The sequence below is a fragment of the Pristiophorus japonicus genome, chromosome 9 (assembly GCF_044704955.1).
Source record: "Pristiophorus japonicus isolate sPriJap1 chromosome 9, sPriJap1.hap1, whole genome shotgun sequence".
Lineage (NCBI taxonomy): Eukaryota > Metazoa > Chordata > Chondrichthyes > Pristiophoridae > Pristiophorus > Pristiophorus japonicus.
Genome location: NC_091985.1, coordinates 183,436,736 through 183,457,238, shown reverse-complemented (window position 1 = coordinate 183,457,238; position 20,503 = coordinate 183,436,736). Strand labels below are relative to the sequence as shown.

General features: G+C 44.1%; 1 long non-coding RNA gene across 1 annotated transcript in view; it reads left to right on the top strand.

Annotated features, from left to right (window-relative positions):
• The first annotated feature begins 4,985 nt into the window (after positions 1 to 4,985).
• The window catches only part of LOC139273370 (uncharacterized), a 38,906-nt gene continuing 23,388 nt past the window's right edge, over positions 4,986 to 20,503 (top strand). The window contains exon 1 of the long non-coding RNA XR_011595088.1: positions 4,986 to 5,044. This is a non-coding gene — a long non-coding RNA (uncharacterized lncRNA). The remainder of the gene's footprint in view (positions 5,045 to 20,503) is intronic.

Below are 20,503 nucleotides of genomic sequence, written 5' to 3'. Positions count from 1 at the left end.
ATGCGGAATGTTTGAGTTGAATCCACCCTGAGGGCTGGCAGCAGCTTTCACACAGAGCGGGGAGCTCTGAATCTCACAAAACACGGAGCAGATCAAATTTACAATTTGTGATTTGCTCAAATCAAACCAGGAACTTCGACCTGATTAGTTGAAGTGAAATAGCAAGGATATAACTGGCAAAATCTAGAGACAGACAATCCTTGCGGAATCGAGGTAAGGTAGTTTCTAAGATTCATTGCTGCGTTTTATTCTTCAATCCCTCTGTAAAGCCTGTTTCCCGCGGTCTGATGTGTTCCCCAGTGCTGGGGATACAGCTGTATTGTGAGTTGAGCTCGGACTGTGACTGAGGGCAGTCCATTTTACACCGGGGATTTCAGGGTTAAACCCACTCTCCCCCAGTCTCCCCACAGACACATTTTAAAGCGGTTGTGGAACAGAAAGCGGGAACACGAACTCTGGGAACGTCCTTGACAGGAGATGTCTCCCTATTGTACAATTCACAGCTCAGACAGCCTGGATTGGGAACCTGTGTCCTTCTAACTCGGTATGAAGATTTTATTGACTCTCTGAACCGTTTGGTGCCCAGTACAGTTTTATTTAACTGAACAAAAGCGAGACCAGCAGTTCAGACCGAACACAGTAAATGGTTAACACAGTCACACTTGCTGACAATCGTTCTGTGCTGAGCACCGGGAAAATCAGCCTCCGGTTACCTGAAGCCGGACTGAACATGATCCTATCACAAAATAAGACGACCTTCCAAGATAAAAGTTATCCCGATTAATAATGATTATTTACTGTTTAACACGAAATGAATGAAGTGGAGCAGGGATTAGTGTTTTACTTGCAAAAATTCACCTTAATGAGACGGTTATTTGTCAAACTGGTTGGAAAAAAAGAGACCACTGACTTCAGAGACAAATAAACTTCAGTAAAGATGGAATCCGGTTCAGGGCAGAAACTGCGTTTCACACATAGGAGGGTTCTGATCGTTAATGATCATATAATTAATTACTGAAATTGCCAAAAGGTAGGAGGGCCCATCACCAGTCTTTATACAAACAGTAATTACTGAAATGACCAATGATTGGAGGGTCACTCAACAATTTTTATATAAACAGTAATTATTGAAATTACCAACAATGGGACGGTCCATCACCAATCTTTATATAAAAAATAATTACTGAAATTACCAATGATTGGAGGGTCCATCAACAATCTTCACATAAACAGTAATTACTGAAATTACCAACAGGTAGGAGGCCCATCACCAATCTTTATACAAACTGCAATTGCAGTAATTAAACAATAGGTTGGAGGGTCTATCAACAATATTGATGTAAAAATTATTTATGAAATTACCAAAGCTCAGAATGGTGCATCACCAATGTTTATACAAACAGTAATTACTGAAATTATCACAAGTTAGAATGGTCTATCACCAATCTTTATCGATGTGATCTTTGTGTCGAGGAACCAACTGGACCACTAGCCATCCTAGACTGGGTGATGGGTAATGAGAAAGGACTACTTAGCAATCTTGTTGTGCGAGGTCCCTTGGGGGAAGAGTGAACATAATATGGTGGAATTCTTTATTAAGATGGAGAGTGACACAGTTAGTTCAGAGACTTGGGTCCTGAACTTAAGGAAAGATAACTTCGATGGTATGAGATGTGAATTGGCTACAATAGACTGGCGAACGATACTTAAAGGGTTGACGGTGGATAGGCAATGGCAAACATTTAAAGATCACATGGATGAACTTCAACAATTGTACATCCCTGTCTGGAGTAAAAATAAAACGGGGAAGGTGGCTCAACCGTGGCTAACAAGGAAAATTAAGAATAGTGTTAAATCAAAGGAAGAGGCATACAAATTGGCCAGAAAAAGCAGCAAACCTGAGGACTGGGAGAAATTTAGAATTCAGCAGAGGAGGACAAAGGGATTAATTAGGAGGGGGGAAATAGAGCATGAGAGGAAGCTTGCTGGGAACATTAAAACAGTCTGCAAAACCTTCTATAGATATGTGAAGAGAAAAAGGTTAGTGAAGACAAATGTAGGTCCCTTGCAGTCAGAATTAGGTGACGTTATAATGGGGAACAAAGAAATGGCAGACCAATTGAACAAATACTTTGCTTCTATCTTCACTAAGGAAGACACAAATAACCTTCCAGAAATACTAAGAGACTGAAGGTCTAGTTAGAAGGAGGAACTGAAAGAAATCCTTATTAGTCAGGCAATTGTGTTAGGGAAATTGATGGGATTGATGGCCGATTAATCACCAGCGTCTGATCGTCTGCATCCGAGAGTACTTAAGGAAGTGGGCCCAGTGGAAATAGTGGATGCATTGGTGATCATTTTCCAACAGTCTTTCGATTCTGGATCAGTTCCCATGGACTGGAGGGTAGCTAATGTCACACCACTTTTTAAAAAAGGAGGGATAGAGAAAACGGGGAATTATAGAGCGGTTAGCCTGACATCAGTAGTGGGGAAAATGTTGGAATCAATTATTAAAGATGAAATAACAGCGCATTAGGAAAGCAGTGACAGGATCGGTCCAAGTCAGCATGGATTTATGAAAGGGAAATCATGCTTGACAATTCTTCTCGAATGTTTTGAGGATGTAACTAGTAAAGTGTACAAGTGAGAACAGTGGATGTGGTGTATTTGGACTTTCAAAAGGCTTTGGACAAGGTCACACACAAGAGATTGTTGAGCAAAATTAAAGCTCATGGTATTGGGGGTCATGTATTGACGTGGATAGGGAACTGGTTGCCAGACAGGAAGCAGAGAGTCAGGATAAATGGGTCCTTTTCAGAATGACAGACAGTGACTAGTGGGGTGCTGCAGGCTCAGTGCTGGGACCACAGCTGTTTATAATGTACATCAATGATATAGATGAAGGAATTGAGTGTAATATCTCCAAGTTTGCAGATGACACTAAGCTGGTTGGCGGTGTGAGCTGTGAGGAGGATGCTACGATGCTGCAGGATAACTTGGACAGGTTAGGTGCGTGGGCAAATGCATGGAAGATACAGTATAATGTGGATCAATGTGAGGTTATCCACTTTGGTGGCAAAAACACGACGGCTGAAAATTATCTGAATGGCGGCAGATTAAGAAAAGGGGAGACACAACGAGATCTGGGTGTCATGGTACATCAGCGATTAAAATTTGGCATGCAGGTGCAGCAGCTGGTGAAGAAGGCAAATGGTATGTTGGAATTCATAGCTAGGGGATTTGAGTATAGGAGCAGGGAGGTCTTACTGCAGTTGTACAGGGCCTTGATGAGGCCTCGCCTGGAATATTGTGTTCAGTTTTGATCTCCTAATCTGAGGAAAGATGTTCTTGCTATTGAGGGAGTGTAGCGAAGCTTCACCAGACTAATTTACGGGATGGCAGGACTTAAATATGAGGAGAGACTCGATCGACTGGGCCTGTATTCAATGGAGTTTAGAAGGACGAGAGGGGATTTCATAGAAACATTAAAAATTCTGATGGGACTGGACAGTTTAATTGCAGGAAGAATGTTCCCGATGTTGGGGAAGTCCAGAACCAGGGGTCACAGTCTAAAGATAAGAGGTAAGCCATATAGGACTGAAATGAGGAGAAACATTTTCACCCAGAGAGTTGTGAACCTGTGGAATTCTCTGCCACAAAAGGTTGCTGAGTCCAGTTCGTTCGACATATTCAAAAAGGAGATGGATGTGGCCCTTACGGCTAAAGGGATCAGGGGGTATGGAGAGAAAGCAGGAATGGGCTCCTGAGGTTACATGATCAGCCATGATCATACTGAATGGCGGTGCAGGCTTGAAGGGTCGAATGACCTGCTCCTGCACCTATTTTCTCTGTTTCTATGTTTATATGCACACATGGCAGGATCCTGATTCACTGTGAAACCCCGTACACAACTGGTAGGTTCCTGATACACTGAAACCCCATACACACCTGACAGGATCCTGATGCACTGAAACCCCATACACACCCGGAAGGACCAGGGCCTGGGATATTGAATCAATAAACATCTATTTATCCCCTCAATATGGGAGGTTGTTTAATCTACTGGACTCTCTATACTGAATAGTTTTATAGGGCTGAAGCAACGGACTGCAATATTGTTGGTTAAAGAGCTGCTAACATGCAGATAAAGTGACTACAGAAATTAAAGGAAGGAAATGTCAAGAAAGCTTTGAAGCTCCCCCTCCCTCCGCCCACTCCCCCTCCCCTCCCCCAGGACCGGATTAACGCAGACAAACTGGGCCGAGACCATAACACTGCTGCACGTTCCTAAACAATGCAGAAATATAATGCCCGTGGCAGGCAGACTGTGTTTGAGCACAGCTGCGGGTAAAGCCGATCAGTTAGAAGGACTGCACTGTGCCGCACACACCGTAAACAACAACCTACTGAGCAAGTTTTCTCCTGTCCCACCAGGTGGGTGCGGCAGAACTGCTGGGACTTGCCCTGCACAGGCGGAGACTCCCACACAGCAGCAGGGAGCACCTTATTCTCACCTGGTTCACTGTGTGTTCAATTAAAAGCAAGATTATTATTTTAACTAGGGGATGGGGATATTGTTTGTGATCCAGAATACTGGCACGTCAGTTCAGCATCTGAGCAGGTGGTAAAATCTGCAATTTCAGCACATTTGTATTTGAAATGTAACAATGTATTTCTAAGAATGTGTCTATTTTACTGAACTTCCCTCGAACAGGAAGAGATTAATTAAAATCTATAATTACCTTTGTTGACGGGTTTGTTGGCAGCGAGTTGTCAAACTGGGTGGATTTGATTTCTCCAGAAAGGCCGCTCCCTGTTCTGAGGCAAATGCGGAATGTTTGAGTTGAATCCACCCTGAGGGCTGTCGGCAGCTTTCACACAGAGGGCGGAGCTTTCAGTCTCACAGAACAGGGAGCAGATCAAATTCACAATTTGTGATTTGCTCAAATCAAACCAGGAACTTCTACCTGATTAGTTGAAGTGAAATAACAAGGATATAACTGGCAAAATCTAGAGACAGACAGACAATCCTTGCGGGATCGAGGTAAGGTATTTTGTAAGATTCATTAACTGTGCTTTATTCTTCCATTTCTCGCTTTACTCTCCCTCTGTAAAGCCTGTTTCTCGCGGTCTGATGTGTTCACCAGTGCCGGGGATACAGCTGTTCTGTGAGTGTGGGCTCGGACTGTGACTGAGGACAGTCCACTTTACACCGAGGATTTCAGGGTTAAACCCACTCCGAGTCTACCCCAGTCTCCCCACAGACATATTTTAAAGAGGTTGTGGAACAGAAAGCAGGAACACGAACTCTGGGAACATCCCTCGACAGGAGATGTCTCCCTATTGTACAATTCACAGCTCAGACAGCCTGGGTTGGGAACCTGTGTCCTTCGAACTCGGTATGAATGTTTTATTGACTCTCTGAACCGCTTAGTGCCCAGTAAAGTTTTATTTAACTGAACAAAAGCGGGACCTGCAGTTCAGACCGAACAAAGTAAAGGGTTAACACATTCACACTGGCTGATTATCGCTCTGTGCCAAGCACCAGAAAAATCAGCTTCTGGTTATCGATAGCCGGACTGAACATAGAAATATAGAAGATAGTTGCAGGAGTGGGCCATTCGGCCCTTCGAGCGTGCACCACCATTCAATAAGATCATGGCTGATCATTCACCTCAGTATCCCTTTCCTGCTTTCTCTTCATACCCCTTGATCCCTTTAGCCATAAGGGCCATATCTAACACCCTCTTGAATATATCCGATGAACTGGCATCAACAACTCTCTGCGGTAGGGAATTCCACAGGTTAACAACTCTGAGTGAAGAAGTTTCTCGTCATCTCAATCTCCAATGGTTTACCCCTTATCCTTAGACTGTATCCACTGGTTCTGGACTTCCCCAACATCGGGAACATTCATCCTTCATCTAGGATAAGACAGGATAAGACGAACTTCCCAGATAAAATGTATCCTGATTAATAATGATTAATTACTGCTTAACACGAAGTGAATTAAGCGGAGCAGGGATTAGTGTGTTACTTGCAATAATTTCACGTTAATGAGACGGTTATTTGTCAAACTGGATGGAAAAAAAGAGACTGCTCACTTCAGAGACAAATAAACTTCACTAATGTTTAAAATGGAATCCGGTTCAGGGCAGAAACTGCGTTTCACACATAGCAGGGTCCTGATCGTTCATGATCACATAATTAATTACTGAAATTACCAAAAGATAGGAGCGCCCATCACCAATCTTTATATAAACAGTAATTACTGAAATTACCAATAATTGGAGGGTTCATCACCAATCTTTATATAAACAGTAATTACTAAAATTACCAGCACATCGGAGGTCCATCACAACTCTTTATATAACCAGTAATTACTGAAATTACCAAACAATTGGAGCACCATCACCAATCTTTATGTAAAGATTCATTACTGAAATTACCAACTGGTAGGCGAGCCATCACCAATCGTTATGTAAAAAGTAATTACTGATAAATACCAACAGGTAGAAATGCCCATCATCAAGCTTTACATAAAGAGTAATTACTGAAATATGCAACTAGTCAGAGAGCCTATCATAAGTCTTTATATGATCACTAATTACTGAAATTACCAACAGCTGGTAGGGTCAATCCCCAATCTTTATATAAATTGTAATTACTGAAATTACCAACAGTTGTAGGTTTCTTCACCAATCTTTATATTAACAGGAATTATTGAAATTACCATCAGGTGGGAGGGCCCATCACCAGTGTTTATATAATCAGTAATGACTGAAATTACCAACAATTGGAGCGTCCTTCATCAATCTTTGCATAAACAGTAACTACTCTAATTACCAAAAGATAGTAGGGCACATCACTACTTGTTATATAAACATTACTCATTGAAATTAGCAATAGGAATCAAGGACCAATATCTTCCAGGAGGGAGGGTTGCTAGTGCTGTTAGGGAGGGTTCAAACTAGCTTGGCAGGGGGTTGTGAAACTGAAAATATATTCAGTCGGGAGGGGAATAAAGCTGGAATTAGAAAGCAAAAGTAAAGAAAGTGAGTTTGAAGGGAAGAGGAAATAAGCAGGACAAAAGTGTAAAAAAACAAATTTAAAGGCACTTTGTCTAAATGCACATAGCATTTGTAACAAACTAGATGAGTTGACAGCAGAAATAGATACGAATCGGTATGATATGATAGCCATTACAAATACGTGATTGCAAGGTGACGAGGACTGATAATTAAATTTTCAGGGGTACTTGACAATCCGGAAAGACATGCAAAAGGAAAAGGAGGTGGGGTAGTTCTACCGATAAAGGATGGAATCACTGCAATAGTAAGAAACTATATTGGCTCAAATGATCAGGATGTGGAAACAGATTGGTTGGAGATAAGGAATAATAAGTGAAAAAGTCACTGGTGGGCGTAGTCCAGAGCATTAGCAACACAGTTGGTCGGATTATAAACCAGGAAATAGTGGGGGCTTGTAAAAAGGGAACAGCAATAATCATGGGTGATTTTAACCTCCATATTGATTAGACAAATCAAATTGGTCAGGGTAGCCTTGAGGAGGAGTTCCTAGAGTGCATAAGGGACGGGTTCCTTGAACAGTATGTAACAGTACTAGCCAGGGGGCAGGCTATCTTTGATCTAGTCCTGTGTAATGAGACAGGATTAATAAAAAATCTCGTATTAGAGGATCCCCTTGGAATGAGTGATCAAAGCACGATTGAATTTCAAATTCAAATGAAGGGTGAAAAAGTTGGATCTCAAACCAGTGTACTAAGCTTAAATAAAGGAGACTACAAAGGTATGAGGGCAGAGTTGGCTAAAGTGGACTGGGAAAATAGATTAAAGTGTAGGACGGTTGATGAATAGTGACGTACATTTAAGGAGATATTTCACAACTCTCAAGAAAAATATATTAGAGTGAGGAGGAAAGGCTGTAAAAGTTAAGATAGCTATCCGGGGCTGTCTAAAGAAATAAAGGACGGTATCCTATTAAAAAAGAGCATACAAAGTGGCCAAAACTAGTGGGAGGACAGAAGATTGGGAAGCTTTTAAAAGCCAGCAAAGACTGACTCAAAAAATGATTAAGAAAGGGAAGACAGACTATGCAAGTAAACTAGCACGAAATATAAAAACATAAAATCTATAAAAACATGAAAAATATAAAAACCCGCCCTCCTGTATGGATCAGAGGCATGGACGATGTACAGAACACACATCAAGTCGCTCGAGATATATCACCAACGATGTCGCCACAAGATCTTGCAAATCCCTTTGGAGGACAGGCTCACCAACATCAGTGTCCTCGCCCAGGCTAACATCCTCAGCATTGAGACACTGACCACAATCGATCCGCTTCGCTGGGCAGGCCACATAGTCCGTATGTCAGGCACGAGACTCCCTAAGCAATTGCTCTATGTGGAGCTCCTTCACGGCAAATGAGCCAAAGGTGCACAGCGGAACGTTAGAAGGACATGCTCAAAGCCTCCCTGCTGAAGTGCGACATCACCACTGACACCTGAGAGTCCCTGGCTGAAGACAACCCGAGGTGGAGAAAGTGCATCCGTGAGGGTTTTGAGCTCTTCGAATCTCAACGCTGCGAGCGTGAAGATGTCATGCACAGACAGCGGAAGTAGTGTGTGATAAATTAGTCCCACACACCACCTCCTTCCCCCGACGAATGTTTGTCTCACCTGTGACAGGGTCTGTGGTTCTCGTATTGGACTGTTTAGCCAACAAAGAACTCACTTTAGGAGTGGAAGCAAGTCTTCCTCGATTCCGAGGGACTGCCTATGATGATGATGGTGATAAAAACAGATAGCAAGAGTTTCTATCGGTATATAAAAAGAAAAAGAGTGGCTGAATAAATATTGGTCCCTTAGAGGACGAGACCAGGGAATTAGAAATAGGGAACATAGAGATGGCAGAAACTCTGAACAAATATTTTGTATCAGTCTTTACAGTAGAGGACACTAACAATATGACAACAGTGGATAGTCACGGGGCTATAGCGGGAGAGAAACTTAACACAATCACTGAGGAGGTGGTACTCAGTAAGATAATGGGACTAAAGGCGAATAAATCCTATGGACGTGATGGCTTGCATCCTAGGGTCGTAAGAGAAGTCGTGGCTTTCATAGTGGATGCATTGATTGTAATTTACCAAAATTCCCTGGATTCTGGGGAGGCCGCAACAGATTGGAATAGTGAAAATGTAACACCCCTATTAAAAAAAAGGAGCCAGATAAAAGCAGGAAACTATAGACCAGTTTGCCTAATATTTAAAAAACGAAGTGGAAGAAAGGACCGAGTGTAATGATACAAAGATGGGAGGGAAAGCAATGTGTGAGGAGGGCACAAAAAATCTGCAAAAAGACATAGCCAGGCTAAGTGAGCGGGCAAAAATTTTGCAGATGGAGTATAATGTTGGAAAGTGTGAGGCCATGCACTTTGGCAGAAAAAAATCGAAGAGCAAGTTATTATTTAAATGGAGAAAGGTTGCAAAGTGCTGCAGTACAGCGGGACCTGGGGGTGCTTGTGCATGAAACACAAAAGGTTAGTATGCAGGTACAGCAAGTGATCAGGAAGGCCAATGGAATCTTGGCCTTTATTGCAAAAGGGATTGAGTATAAAGCAGGGAATTTTTGCTACAGTTATACAAGGTATTGGTGAGGCCACACCTGGAATACTGCGTGCAGTTTTGGTTTCCATATACTTGTTTTGGAGGCTCTTCAGAGAAGGTTCACTGGATTGATTCCAGACATGAGGGGGTTGACTTTAGAGGATAGGTTGAGTAGGCAGGGCCTATACACATTGGAATTCAGAACAATGAGAGGTGATCTTATCGAAACGTATAAGATTATGAGGCGGCTCGACAAGATGGATGCAGAGAATATGTTTCCACTGATAGGGGAGACTAGAACTAGACGGCATAATCTGAGAATAAGGGGCTGCCCATTTAAAACTAAGATGAGGAGGAATTTCTTCTCAGAGGGTTGTAAAACTGTGGAATTCGCTGACCCAGACAGCTGTGGAAGCTGGGACATTGAACAATTTAAGACAGAGATAGACCGTTTCTTAACCGATAAGGGATTAAGGGGTTATGGAGAGCGGGCAGGGAAGTGGACCTGAATCCATGATTGAATCAGCCACGATCGTATTAAATGGCAGAGCAGGCTCGAGGATCCGTATGGCCTAATTCTGCTCCTATTTCTTATGTTCTTATGAAGGAGGGCCCATCACAATATTTTACATAAACAGTAATTACTTAAATTACCAACAGGTAGGAGAACCATCTCTAATCTTTATACAAACAGTAATTACTTAAATTACGAACAATTGGAGGTTCCATCACCAACTGTTACGTAAAATTAACTACTCATATTATCAACAGGTAGGAGTCCCATCACCAATCTTTATTTCAAAGTTATTTACTGAAATAAGGCATTTTTCCCATTAGCAATCTTTATATAAACAGCAACTACTGGAATTACCAACAGTTAGGAGGCCCATCACGAATCTTTATATACAACTAATTATTAAAGTTGGCAACAGGTCGGAAGGCCCATCACCAATCTTTATAGAAACAGTAATCATTAATATTACCAACAGGTAGGAGGGCCATCACCAATTGTAATATAAACAGTAATTAATGAAATTACCAAAAATTGAAGGGCCTATCATCAATCTCTATGTAAACTGTAATTACAGAAATTATCAACAGGTAAGAAGGTCCATCACCAATCTTCATATAAACCGTACATAATAACATAAGAAATAGGAGCAGGAGCATTTGGCCCCTCCAGCCTTCGTTACCATTTAATAAGATCATCGCTGATCTGATCACAGACTCCGCTCCGCTTCCTGCCTGCTCCACATAATCCTTTACTCCCTTATCGCTCAAAAATCTGTCTATCTCCGCCTTAAATATATTCAATGAGCCAGACTCCACAGCTCTCCGGGGCAGAGCATTCCATAGATTTACAGCCCTCTGAGAGAAGAAATTTCTCCTCATTTCACTTTTGAATGGGCGACCCCTTATTCTAAGATTACATCCCCTAGTGTCAGTAATCCCTAGTGTCAGTTTCCCCTATGTGGAAATATCATCTGCATCCACCTTGACAAGCCCTTTCATTATTTTAGAACTTTCAATAAGATCACCTCTCACTCTTCTGAACTGCAATGTGTATAGGCCCTGCCTACTCAACCTATCCTCATGTCTGGAATCAATTTAGTGAACCTTCTCTGAAGAGCCTCCAAAGCAAGTATATTTTTCCTTAAATAAGCAGAACAAAATTGAACGTCGTACTCCATATGTAGCCTCACCAATACCCTGTACAGTTGTAGCAGGACTTCTCTGCCTCTATACTCTATCCCCCTTGAAATAAAGACCAACATTACATTTGCCTTCCTGATACCATTTTTTCTGTTTCATACAGAAGGACCCCCAGGTCTCTCTGTACTGCAGCATTTGGATTTTTTTTTCATTTAAATTAAAATTTGCTTTTCTATTATTTCTGCCAAAGTGGATAAGCTCACATTTTCCCACATTTTATTCCATCTGCCAAATTTTTGCCCACTCACTGAGCCTGTTCATAACTCTTTGTGATGTTTTGTGTCCACCTCACAATTTGCTTTCCCGCCCCCATCTTTGTATCATCAGCAAATTTAGCTACTTTACACTCGGTTCCTTCATCTAAGTAATTAACTCTCTGTTTTCTGTTAGTTAGCCAATTCTCTATCCATGCTAATATATTACCCCCAACCCCGTGAACTTTTATCTGGTGCAGTAACCTCTTATGTGGCACCTTATCGAATGCCTTCTGGAAATCCAAATACACCACATCCACTGGTTCCCCCTTATCCACCCTGCTAGTTACATCCTCAAAGAACTCCAGCAAATTTGTAAAACATGATTTCTCTCTCATAAAAGCATGCTGACTCTGCTTGATTGAATCATACTTTTCCAAATGGACTCCAGAATTTTACCAACGACAGATGTTATGCTAACTGGTCTATAGTTTCCTGCTTTCTGTCTGCCTCCATTTTCAAATAGGGGTGTTACATTTGCAGTTGTCCACTCTGCTAGGACCTCTCTAGGACCTAGAGAGTTTTGGTAATTACAACCAATGCATCCACGATCTCTGCAGCCATTTCTTTTAACACCCAAGGATGCCAGCCATCAGGTCCAGGGGACTTGTCTGCCTTTAGTCCCATTATTTCAACGATTGCTACTTCTTTAGTGCTATTGATTGTTTTTAGTTCCTCCCTCCCTATAGCCCGTTGATTATCCACTATTGGGATGTTTTTATTGTCTTCTGCCATGAAGACCGATACAACATATTTGTTCAAAGTCTCTGCCATTTCCCTGTTCCCCATTATTAATTCCCCAGTCTCATTCTCTCAGGGACCAACATTTACTTTCGCTACTCGTTTCCTTTTTGTGTACCTGTAGAAACTTTTAATATTTGTTTTTATATTTCATGCTAGTTTGCTTTCATAATCTATCTTCTCCCTCCTTTTTTTTGGTAATTCTTTGCTGGCTTTTAAATCCTCTGGCCTCCCACTAGCCTTCACCACTTGGTATGGCCTTGTTTTCAATTTGATACCATCCTTTATTTCCTTAGTGAGCCATGGATGGTTATCCCTTCTCTTACAGCCTTCCTTCTCATTGTAATATATTTTTGTTGAGAGTTATGAAACATCTCCTTAAATGTCTGCCACTGCTCATCAACCGTTCCACTCTTTAATCTATTTTCCCAGTAGACGTTAGCCAATTCTGCCTTCATACCTTTGTAATCTCCTTTATTTAAGCTGAGATCACGAGTTTGAGATCCAAATTTTTCACCCTGCAACTGAGTTTGAAATTCAACCATGCTATGGTCACTCATTCCTAGAGGATCTTTTACTAAGAGATTGTTTATTAATCCTGTCTCATTACACAGTACCAGATCTAAGAAAGCTTGCTCCTGTGTTGGTTCCGCAACATGCTATTCAAGGAAACTATCCCGGATACACTCAAGGAACTATTCCTCAAGGCTACCCTGGCCAATTTGCGTTGTCTAATCACTATGAAGATTAAAATCGCCCATGATTATTGCCTTTCCTTTTTTACAAGCCTGCATTATTTCTTGATTTATAATCTGTCCAACAGTGTAGCTACTGTTAGGAGGCCTATAGACTACGCTCACCAGTGACTTTTCCCCCTTATTATTCCTCATCTCCAACCAAACTGTTTCAAAATCTTGATCTTCTGGGCCAATATAGTTTCTCACTAATGCACTGATCTCATCCTTTATTAAGAGAGCTACCCCACCTACTTTTCCTTTCTGTCTGTCCTTCCGAATTGTCAAATGCCCCTGAATATTTAGTTCCCTACCTTGTTCAACTTGCAACCACGTCTCTGTAATGGCTATCAGATCATACACATGTGTATCTATTTGTGCCGTCAACTAGAAACATAGAAACATAGAAATCTATAGCGCAGAAGGAGGCCATTTCGGCCCATCGTGTCCAATCCGGCCGATAAAGAGCCACATGGCCCTCGGTCAGCAGCCCTGAAAGTTACATATAAACCTATGAACAATGAACAATGGCGGAACGGTAAAGAGCACCCAGCTCAACTAGTCCACCCGACATAACTGCGACAACCCTTAGACAAAAAACATTCTACACTCCACCCCAACCGGAGCCATATGATCTCCAGTGAGAGACACAAAACAGATAAAAACACAAGACAAATGACTGGGGGCGGGGGGTGGGGGGGGCGCGGGTGGTAGTAAAAACTCTGTCAAAGCTTCTCTCCGACCCATCTAGGCGATCGAAATTAGTCCAGGAGATCACCCTGGCCGTATTCGATTTCCTGCAGAACTTACCATCGTATCTGCACCGGCCAACAAGAGGTCATCCAGTCTAATCCCAATTACCAGCTCCAGATCCGTAACCCCGCAGGTTACAGCACTTTAAGTGCCCATCCAATAATATTTTAAATGTAGTGAGGGTTTCTGCCTCTACCACCCTTCCAGGCATTGAGTTCCAGACCCCCACAACCCTCTGCGTGAAGAAGCTTCCCTTCAAATCCCCTCTAAATCAACCACCAATCACCTTAAAACTATGCCTCCTCCTAATTGACCCCTCCACCAAGGGAAATAGGCCCTTGCTATCCACTATCTCCAGGCCCCTCCAAATGTTGTACACCTCAATGAGGTCTCCTCTCATCCTCCTCTGTTCCAATGAGAACAAACCCAGTCTGTCCTCATGGCTAAGATTCTCTATTCCAGGCAGCATCCTTGTGAATTTACTTTGCATCCTCTCTAGTGCAGTCACGTCCTTCCCATAATACGGCGACCCGAACTGCACGCAGAACTCCAGCTGTGGCCTAACGAAAGTATTATACAATTTAAACATAACCTCCTTGCTCTTATATTCTATGCCTTGGCCAATAAAGGCAAGCATTCCGTATGCCTTCTCAATCACTTGATCCACCTGGCCTGCTACTTTCAGGGATTTGTGGATAAGCACTCCAAGGTCCATTTGTTCATATACACATTTAAGTGGCCTACTGCTTAATGTGTATACCCTTTCCTTATTAGCCCTCCCAAAGTGCATTACCTCACACTTCTCTGAATTAAATTCTATTTGCCACTGCTCTGCTCAGCTGACCAGTAGATTGATATCCTCCTGCATTCCATGACTTTCCTCTTCATTATCAACCACACAGCCAATTTTAGTGTCATCTGCAAACATCTTAATCATACTCCCTACATCGAAGTCTAGATCATTGATGTATACCACAAAAAGCAAGGGACTCAGTACTGAGCCCTATGGAACCCCACTGGAACATCCTTCCAGTCACAAAAACATCCATCAACCATTGCCCTTTGCTTCCTACCTCTAAGCCAATTTAGGATCCAATTTGCCACTTTTCTCTGTATCCCATCGGTTTTAACCTTCGTGATCAGTCTATCATGTGGGCCTTTATCAAAAGCTTAGCTAAAGTCCATATACACAACATTGCACGCTTTACCCTCATCAACCCTCCTGGTTACCTCCTCAAAAAATTCAATCAGGTTAGTCAAACACAATATTCCCTTAACAAATCCGTGCTGTCTGTCGCTAATTCATCCTTGCCTTTCCAAATGTAGATTAATCCTGTCTTTCAGGATTTTTTCCAATTAATTTTCCCACCATCGAGGTTAGGCTGACAGACGTGTAATTACTCGGCCTATCCCTTTCTCCCTTCTTGAACAAGGGCACCACATTCGCAGTTCTCCAGTCCTCTGGCACCATGCCCAAATCCAAATAGGATGGAAAATGATGGTCAAGACCTCTGCTATTGCCTCTTTAACTTTGCTCAACAGCCTGGGATGCATTTCATCCGGGCCTGGGGAATTATCTACCTTCAAAGCTGCTGAGCCCTTTAATAACTTCTCTCTCACTATGTTTATGTTTATTTCATCCAGAATGTCACACTCCTCCTTGATATCAGAATCTGCATTGCCCCTTTCCTTTGTGAAAACAGATGAAAAATATTCATTAAGAACCGTACCAACATCTTCTGCCTACACATAAAGATTAAACTCATGATCGCTAATAGGCCCTACCCTTTCTTTAGTTATCCTCTTGCTCTTAATATTTATAGAACATCTGTGGGTTTTCCTTAATTTTACTAGCCAAGAATCTTTCATGCTCTCTCTTAGCATTCATAATATCCTTTTTAATTTTACCTCATAACTTTCTATATTCCTCCAAAGATTCTACATTATTTAGCCGTCGGTGTATGTCATAAGCTTCCCTTTTTTTCTTTATCCTACACTGTAAGTCCCTAGACATGCAGGGGTCTCTGGAAGTTTTGCTCCCACCCTTTTTCTTCAAGAGACAGGCCTAGAAATCCCTCTCGGGCGGTGGCCCCTAACGGGCAGTATCGGTTCTGCTGCCCCGTGTAAGTATATATATCGCCTGAGACGCAGTTCCGTTGCACTCACAGAAACAGAGACAGGGAGAAAATGAGCATCTAATGTGGCACGGAATTGATACCCAGCATGTCGAGTTAGACCGGGTGTAACGGGACCCCAAAATCCACTTTAAAACCCCAATTATAAACCCCTTTCAAACCCCATTGAAAAGCTCCGAATTGAGACCCTTTTTATACATATTTGAATTTCTGGGACTGAGAGGGAGGATAATGGGAAAGTTTCCAAACTGTTTGTTCATCTTAAAGTATTGTTACAAACATGTCTGAACAAACCGGTTTTGATTTTTGGAAATATTCTTTTCAATGAAGCAATCTTTTTGGAATGAACAGTCATGTCTGGAAATTAATACCAGGGTTTCCCAACTTGCCTACCACAGAGAACAAGGCACAGGAGGAGGCCAATCAGCCCCTTGAGCTTGTTGCATTGGAACAGGAGGCCCATTCAGCCCTTCGAGCCAGTTACACAGGAACATGAGGTCCATTCAGTCGCTCGAGCCTGTTTCACAGCAACAGGAGGAGGCCGATACAGCCCCTTGAGCTTGTTACACAATAACAAGAGGAGGCCCATTCAGCCCATCAAGCCTGTTACACAGGAGGAACAGGGGGAGGCATTCAGCCCCTCGGGCCACAATCATAATTGCAAACTGTGCATTAAACCTGTTCCTTTGTTGCTGTGAAGGATTCCTTTCGTATGACCAAAAGCTTCAGACAACAGAAGAAGGCAAATACTGTTCTGGCACCTTGCCGATTCAAGGAAAGATTCACAACTGTGTACGAGGTTTGAGGAAGGCGTGAGAAGTTGAACTCACTGGCGTCAGAACTGGGAAGTAGGTTTTTAAAGCCTCAGCTCAGGAAAGGGATCAGTGTTGTCCTGAAATATAAAGGCCCAATTCTCAGGCTCCATCACCGGCCTGTGCTGAGTTAGCCTGATCTCACACCCGGTGTGGTACTGAGTCTCACACACACAGATACAGAGCAGGAAATACTCAGGCTCCACCCCCGGCCTGTGGAGAGTTCACTAGTCCTGATCAGCATCCAGTAATTCTGGCTTTATAGTGAGTGAGCAGAAGGATGGCAATTGACTGTGATTCACCCCCCGGTTGAATATTGCACTAACCCTGAGCTACGGGAGGGCAGCCAGTGCCCATGGAACCCGGACCCCAGTGAGAATCGGCACCGTTACCTCCAGACTCTACTCTTCCTACGCACTTCTGGCTCGCCTCCCATCTTCCACCCGCCATGAACTTCAGCTAATCCAGAACTCCTGCTGTCCCCTTTCCTATCTCGCACCAAGTCCCATTCACCCATCACCCCCACCCACCCCAGCCCTGTGATTGCTGACCTAAATTGGCTTTCGCTCCGGCAACGCCTCAATTTTAAAATTATCCATCCTTGTTTTCAAATCACTCCATGGCCTCGGTCCCTCCTCCCTCTCTGTAATCTCCACCAGCCCGACAACCCTCCCTATCTCTGTAACCTCCTCTAGCTGCTACATCCCTCCCTATCGCTGTAATCACCTCCAGCCCTACAACACTCACTCTCTCCGTAACCTCCTCCAGCCTTACCTATCTCTTTAACCTTCCCCAGCCCCTGCAACCCTCCCTATCTCTGTAACCTCCTCCAGCCCTGAAAACCCTCCCGCACTCTGTAACCTCCTGCAGCCCCTACAACCCTCCCTATCTCTGTAATCTCCTCCAGCCCTACAACCCTCCCTCTCTCTGTAACCTCCTCCAGCCCTACCTTTCTTTGTAACCTTCTCCAGCCCCTGCAACGCTCCCTATCTCTGTAAAATCCTACAACCCTCCCAATCTCTGTACCCTCCTCCAGCCCCAACAACCCTCCAAGTCTCTGTGCTCCTCTAATTCTGGCCTCTGTCACATCCCCCGATTACCATCGGTCCACCATCGGTGGCCCTGCTTTCAACTGCCTAGACCCCAAGCTCTGGAATTCCCTCCCTAAACCTCTCCACCTCTGTCTCCTCTTCCTTCAAGATGCTCCTTCGAACTACCTCTTTGAGCAAGCTTTTGATCATCTGTCCCAATATCTCCTTATGTGGCTCGGTTCAATTTATGTTTGATAATTGCTCCTGTCAGCTGTGGCTCAGTGGGTAGCACACTCGCCTCTGAACCAGAAAGGTTGTGGGTTCAAGTCCCACTTCAGGAACTTCAGCACCGAAATCAAAGCTGACACTCCAGTGCTGAGGGAGCGTTACACTGTCGAAGGTGCTGTCTTTTGGATGAGATGTTAAACTGAGGCCCCATCTTCTCTCTCAGGATGATATAAATGATGCCATAGCACTATTTGGAAGAAGAGCAAGATAGGTATCCCCATTGTCTTCACCAATATTTATCCTTCAATCAACATAACAAAAACCAGATTATCTGCTCATTATCACGTTGCTGTTTGTGGGAGCTTGCTGTGCAAGATTTGTCTGTCGTTTTTCCCACATTACAATAGTGACTACACTCCAAAACTACTTCATTGTCTGTAAAACGCTTTGAGCCATCCGGTGGTCGTGAAAGGCGCTATATAAATGCAAGTATTTATTTTCTTCTGTGGAGCAGCTTGGGATGTTTCACTGCATTAAGGGCCCTATATAAATGCAAGTTGTTGTTCTGGTCAGGACTGGCAAAGAAAAGGCAGCAGGATTTGTGGGCCGGCATAAGACGCAGCCGGGGAGAGCTACCCCTTTAAGGAGGACATCAGCTGGGATGGGCTGCAATTTTTTTTAGCCCATGTTTCTATAGCAACTGTTTCCTATATCGCCCGACTGTGACTCTCAGCGGATGAGACTTTGAGATAAGCTCTCCCCTTCCAGTTTTTGTAACGCTAATTATTTCAATAGCTGCGGCTTAGTGGACAGCACTCTCGCCTGATTCAGAAGGTCGTGGGTTCAAGTCCCACTCCAGAGACTCGAGCCCCATAATCCAGGCCGACATCACGCCCCCCACCGCCCCCCCCCACTCCCCCCGCCCCCGTGCCAGTACTAAAGGAAACTGGTGCGCCAGCTGTGGCTCAGTGGGTAGCACACTTGTCTCTGAGCCAGAAGGTTGTGGGTTCAAGTTCCACTTCAGACCGACATTCCAGTGCAGTACTGAGGCAGCAGTGCACTGTCGGAGGGGCAGTACTGAGGGAGCAGTGCACTGTCGGAGGGGCAGTACTGAGGGAGTGCTGCGCTGTCGGAGGGGCAGTACTGAAGGAGTGCCGCGCTGTCGGAGGGGCAGTACTGAGGGAGCAGTGCACTGTCAGAGGGGCAGTACTGAGGGAGTGCTGCGCTGTCGGAGGGGCAGTACTGAGGGAGCGCCGCACTGTCGGAGGAGCAGTACTGAGGGAGCAGTGCACTGTCAGAGGGGCAGTACTGAGGGAGTGCTGCGCTGTCGGAGGGGCAGCACTGAAGGAGTGCCGCGCTGTCGGAGGGGCAGTACTGAGGGAGCAGTGCACTGTCGGAGGGGCAGTACTGAAGGAGTGCTGCGCTGTCGGAGGGGCAGTGCTGAGGGAGTGCTCCGCTGTCGGAGGGGCAGTACTGAAGGAGTGCCGCGCTGTCAGAGGGGCAGTACTGAGGGAGTGCCGCACTGTCGGAGGGGCAATACTGAGGGAGTGCCGCGCTGTTGGAGGGGATGTACTGAGGGAGTGCCGCGCTGTCGGAGGGGCAGTACTGAGGAAGTGCTGCGCTGTCGGAGGGGCAGCACTGAGGGAATGCTGCGCTGTCGGAGGGGCAGCACTGAGGGAATGCTGCGCTGTCGGAGGGGCAGTACTGCGCTGTCGGAGGGGCAGTACTGAGAGAGTGCTGCGCTGTCGGAAGGGCAGTACTGAGAGAGTGCTGCGCTGTCGGAGGGGCAGTACTGAGGGAGCGCTGCACTGTCGGAGGGGCAGTAATGAGGGAGTGCCGCACTGTTGGTGGGGCAGTACTGGGGGAGTGTTGCACTGCTGGAGAGGCAGTACTAAGGGAGCGCTGCACTGCCAGAGAGGTAGTGTTGTGTATTTGCTTCATGAGTTCTTTGCTTAAGCTACACATTTGCTGTAAAGAAATAGGTGATTTATTAGTAAAGTTTTAGCAACAAACTTATTACTACCAGTTCGTCCGCCAGGCTCACAACAGCCCACTTCATCGTAGAGCACCTGAACTCAATTAACTTGAGTTTTTTTGAGTCTTGTGAACAGTCACAGAGCAACAGCTCCACAAGCCTGTGCATGCTCACTGGGCTTAATGTATGAACCATTCTCTTGTTTTCTAGAAGTAAGGTATTTATTTTGTAGTTATTTATACAATATTTCAAAAGATTACTTCTCTTCTTCATGATTACAATTTTACAAATTCGACTGCTGGCCTGAGTTTCTTGTTGGAAGCTTTTAGCTTCCTCCCCTCAGACCTCTATTTCTCTGCAATTGGCTTGACATGCTCGATTTCGATATCCTCCTTTTGCTCAGGAGACCAGCTTGATGAATTTCTGTTTTCAGGGCGTGTGGCCCAGGATTCCTGACATCTATCTTCCTGTGGTTCCTTGAAACCCTTACATCAGTC